Below are 5,091 nucleotides of genomic sequence, written 5' to 3' on the forward strand. Positions count from 1 at the left end.
GCGGGCCTGGCCTCAAGGTGTGGCCCCTCGTCAAGTCCACGGACCTCCTTCCCTGCCACCCCTGCGTCCCCAAACGTTTACTCCCACAGCGGGGCGCGCGGCTGCAGACACTGAGGCCTCTCAGTCACCGTCCTGCTGAAAGGGCCCTTCTGCCCCTGTCTACACTGCGGCTTCCCCACGTCTGGACCGTTTACTCCTCATTCCATTCCAAAGACTCACTGTGACGTAACGGCAAGTTGTGACGCTTCTCGCGGACGCCGCCTGGGAGCCTGTGACGGTCCTTCACACAGCGCACACCCCACGCGTCCTGCCATCGTAAAACCTGTCGCTGTCCCTTTAAGTCTTCCCAGCCCCCGCCCTCGAATCCACGTTCACTTCCTTCCACAGGCAGCTCACCAGAGCTAAGTTTAGCCGCCACCATTTCTGATCCTGCCTCCAGGGACACCCCCAGGCCTCTGGTGGTGGGGCCGCCCCTTTGCTGGAAGAAGAGAGATAGAAGAACAGCTGTCGACACCCCCACCCCCACAAGCTCCCTCCTCGCAACACGTTTTTTTTGGGGGGGTGGGGGGTCACTCTTCTGATCAAAACCTTTGTCCCTCCAGCTCGTTCGACCCTCTCCTATCATGACAGGGTCAGCCCGGTCAGCTGTCACAGTCCACGACTCATTTTGGGACAGCTTGTTGTTTTGGACCCCAAACAATAAAATTGAAACGCAGTCCCCAAAGCAGCACAGACCTCGCAGAACGCCACCCTCTCCTCTACCACCTGGACTTCAGCCCTGGGGACCCTTTTCGAGCCCAGGAACCGGAGGAGGAAGCCTGCTGTGTGGGAGCTCAGGGGCAGGTCAAGCCCCAGGTCCCCGTGTCCCTCGCGGGACGCAGACCAGCTCATCCTGTGAAATCAGAATGGTAATGCCCGAGCTGTCCTCAGGCGGAGACACAGGCGGGCTCTGAGGGGGGCCGGACCTCCCGCCACTCAGTTGTAAGGATGGCTGCCGTGAGGACGTCCGTGAGGACCGAGTTTGAGATGCTACGGGAGTTTAAATAGCATCCATGGCTGTGACACTATTACTGTCCGGAATCCCACGAACTCGCCGATGAAATTTCTAAGGACAGAAACAATCCCCACTTTCCACGCACATGCTTCCAAACCAGCTTCTCAGCCCGAAACGCAAACACAATGTCACTTGATTTACAATGTGGCAGCCACTGGCTCTCCCCTCACGTGTACTCGAATCTGCTAAAAATCATTCTCACGAGCAGCTACCCGAACGGGCTCCTGAGAAGCAAAGGGAGCAGACGGCAACTCGAAGGGCTGCATCCACGCTTCTGGCGGGGCCGGGCGCCGACAGCCCTTTCGCTCACTTAGAACTCAGCCCCAAGCAGTGCGCGCTGTCCCGCCTGTCTTGCCCCCGAGGGCCAGCGCTTAGGAGGACCATGGCGCACGCCCCCAGGAGTCGAAGGCGGGTTTCACGTCAGGAGGCGGCACGGCGCCCGGCCAGCAAACGCCCAACAGGTCTTTGGCTCCTGGAAGATGGCAGACAGGCCGGGGCTGGCCCAGCTGACAGGGCGGCCACCAGCAGCGTCTCGGGGGCCGTGCCGGGCCCGTCCCCGTGCTGTGCGCGCGCCAGCGTCATGTCCTTTAACCCGCACAGCTCCAACGTCCCCATTTTCCCAGCTGGAAAACCACAGCGCAGGGGCAGACTTGCCCGGGCCACCTCCCAAGGCCGAGGTCTGGCCCGCCGTGCACACGGGGCTGGGGGCCAAGCAAGAGCTGGCCAAAGGCTGCGTGTGCCGAGCTCGGCGTTCACGGGTTAAGTCCGACCACGCTTCCTAAAAATTCAAACACCGGGACGAGGACAAATCCCATTCCTGACAGACCTGACTGCCAAGGGCAGGACGGGCCCCGCGGACTGGCCAGCTTTGAAGCCGGCCGCCAGCCCTCGCTGGCGGAGAGCCAGGGCCGAGGGGTCCCGATGCCCCTCGGCTGGAGGCCGACCCGCCTTTCCCTCCCACGGCGGGCTCAACCAAAGGGACAGAGAGGGCTCGAGGCCGCCCTCCCTCTGCCAAAAGCTGAGTCATCTGCAGCCTGCCTCTCGGCAGCAAGGAACGGCAAGCTCTGCCATGAAGCGACCAGAGCTGTGGCCACGGGGAGCGAGGGAGCCCGGAGGCCAAAGGCAGGGACGCCCCAGACACTTGCCACAAAGGACGCTTGTGCCTCGCGCCCCGGCCGCAGCACCGCCCTCCACAAACACGGACTGCGGACTCTGGAGAACAACCCCATTTCCTAAATGTTCAGCGGACAGTAAGTTGGCAGGACTCGTGAGGGGCCCCCAGCAGGGCAGTGTGATGTCATTACAGCGAGCACATGCAAGGAGCTGAGGGAGAGGGGACACGGTGGCCTACCGCGGCACGGACGCGGCCTGCCCATGTGCTTCCTCTGGCAGAGGGGCCCAGGTTCCAGCACCGGGAGCCGCAGAGCACTTCTCCCCAGGGCCCTGCCTCGTCTGGGGGCCCCCACCTGTCCCCCACCACACCGCAGCCCTGATGCACGTGTGTTCACACGTTTCTCAGCTCTACCAGGCCCTGTGCCCCAAAGCCCGCTGGAAACAAGAGAGTTATTCCAAGGTCTAAGCTACCTGCAAAGAGCTGACGGGACACTCCCACCTCCCAAGGTGAGCCTCATAAAGAAGCGGACACCAACCGACACCCGTGTCGTCACCTTTACTACTGGACTGTGCATGGCACTTCAAAACCTGGCACTTTCAACAACTGCTCTCAATTAACCTAAAAAAAAATTAGTAAACCTCTACCTTAAATAAAATTACCTTACAAAACTAGTTGGGCCGAGCAAAATATCTTCACTGAGGTTCTGGTCTGTCACGGAAAGGGACAGTTCAGTGCAAGAGCAGCCTGTCAGACCCGCGACCCCAGGACACCGCCTTCGCAAAGCGGCCCTGCCCAGCGGTCTGGAGACTGAACCGCAGTTGGTGACAAGCTTCCTCGCTGGCCCTGTCCTGCTTCTCTGTCGTGAAAAGCGGGGTGTGAAATAAATGTCCCTTCGAGAGCCAGTCCAGCCACAGAACTCGGAACTTGGACCTCGTGGGCAAAGTGCCACCTGCGGGAGTGTCTCCTCACGGGACGCCCGCCAGTGCGCGTAAACCCCAATGCAGGCTGCTTCTGGGGTGCCTCCTCGGAACGACCTTGGGGATTTGCTCAGGAGCAGAGCCAGAGGAAGCGTAAGCCACCCACGGCCAGGGTGGCAGGGCCGTCCTGGACAGGGGACACATGACGGGTGTCGATAAACTTTTCCGCCGCCTCGCATGGGGAATTCTGCTTCATATTTCCGAAATTTGTTTTAAGCTCAGCAAATGCAGGAGTGAACTGAATTGTACGGTTAGTTCACGAAATCTCGCTTCTCGAAGCTCAGGGAAGACACATTTTATCACGTCCTGCACTAAAAGTAGGGATGAAGCTCCTTTTTAAAAGAGAACTTTCACCGAGAAGCTGACATGTGGATTTATGTTAAAAAAAAAAAAAAAAGCTCCCGTAACTCAAAAAAGCAGTTCCCGGTGATAAGCCTCGGCCGAGGTGGAACTGGCCGTAACGGAGGACGTGGGGACAGGCCGCCTCAGGAAGCTCGGACCTCGTGGAGCCCAAGGGCCGGGGGAACCGGCTCGGCCCTCGCCTACACTGAGCAGTCACCGAGCCCCGTCCTGGGGAGGTCTGGTTCTTGTACAATGTTGGAGAGAAAAGTAAAGTTCCACTTCTTGCAAAAATTGTCCCCAAAGGGCACAACTTCGGCCCTCGGGAAGGGACCACCGAGGGACTTGCTCCTCTCTGCACGCTGCGTGAGGGTGCTCAGAGCAGCATTATCCCTCCCAGCCCGTTGCCACCCAGCCCAAGTGCCATCACGCAACTGGAGAGGACCCAGAGGCGTGAGGGTCACCCACGGAGGGAACAGTGCTCAGTGGAAGTGGCCAGGGTACCGATGCTCGAGGCCAGACCGTGTGTGACGGACACCATGTGTGTGACGGACAGACACCATGTGTGTGAAAGGCCCCAAACTCCAGAGCCGAGGGCGGGGCGGGCCTCCTGGGGCCGGGAGTGGGGTGCAGGGTGGATCAACAGCCCGGGGGGCCTCACTGGGCTGAGGGGGACACTCCGAGCGGCTCCCAGGCAGTTTACGGGTGACTGCACAACCTGGTAAGCAAGTCCTCGAACTGAGCACTTGGAAAAAGCTACGTGAAAGGAGAGACATGTCCGTGAAGCCCAGGTTCGCCTGGGACCCGTCCTGTTTGGCTCACGCCGAGACTCGCTCGTCTCCGTTGAGACCTACGCGGCACAGCGCTGGTTCCGCTGGTTCCGCTGGTTCCAGCTCAGACCCGCGCCGGAGACGCCAGGTTTCCAGGGCACAGGGAGCCCCAGTGACCACGTCTGTCACGGGGCTACTTTCATCCTTGTTCAGCCACAGCTGTTTAACGAATAGCAGCAGGAAGCTAAACGGCCCCTGAACGGCCACTGACAGGAAACCAAGTTCACAGCCTGTCAACAGCCCTGCCGAGTGCTCTCCCCACGGCCGGTGGCCCGGGAGCCACAGGAAAGAGGAAAACTACCCCGACAGGGGCCCCTGCCCGTCCCCTCCCTGCCGACACAGGACCCTGCGAAGCGAAAGCGAGAGCCAAGTCTGCGCTCCACAGAGCTGCTAGTCCAGGGATTCCCAGGGGACAGTGCTTTCCCGGGGACCGGTCCGGGGCGGGGGTGGAGGGACAGCGACACCTGTCCTGGAGAGGCCGGCACTGCTCCAGGGGAGAGAATGACACCTGGAGAGGCCGGCAGTGTGACAGGGGAGAGAATGACACCTGGAGAGGCCGGCAGGGTGACAGGGGAGAGAATGACACCTGGAGAGGCCGGCAGGGTGACAGGGGAGAGAATGACACCTGGAGAGGCCGGCAGTGTGACAGGGGAGAGAATGACACCTGGAGAGGCCGGCAGGGTGACAGGGGAGAGAATGGCACCTGGAGAGGCCGGCAGTGTGACAGGGGAGAGAATGACACCTGGAGAGGCCGGCAGTGTGACAGGGGAGAGAATG

At 60.7% G+C, this 5,091-nt stretch overlaps 1 protein-coding gene and 1 long non-coding RNA gene across 3 annotated transcripts in view; both read right to left on the reverse strand.

Moving 5' to 3' along the window:
- GNA12 (G protein subunit alpha 12) overlaps positions 1 to 5,091 on the reverse strand; it is a 76,664-nt gene that overhangs the window by 16,515 nt on the left and 55,058 nt on the right. The gene's annotated exons all lie outside the window — the stretch shown is intronic.
- LOC111742275 overlaps positions 26 to 5,091 on the reverse strand; it is a 7,771-nt gene continuing 2,705 nt past the window's right edge. Inside the window, exons 2-3 of the long non-coding RNA XR_002781244.1 lie at positions 4,823 to 4,978; positions 26 to 4,783 (exon numbers count right to left, since the gene is read on the reverse strand). This is a non-coding gene — a long non-coding RNA (uncharacterized LOC111742275). The remainder of the gene's footprint in view (positions 4,784 to 4,822; positions 4,979 to 5,091) is intronic.

The sequence above is a fragment of the Pteropus vampyrus genome, unplaced genomic scaffold (genome assembly GCF_000151845.1).
Source record: "Pteropus vampyrus isolate Shadow unplaced genomic scaffold, Pvam_2.0 Scaffold90, whole genome shotgun sequence".
Taxonomy (NCBI): Eukaryota; Metazoa; Chordata; class Mammalia; order Chiroptera; family Pteropodidae; genus Pteropus; species Pteropus vampyrus.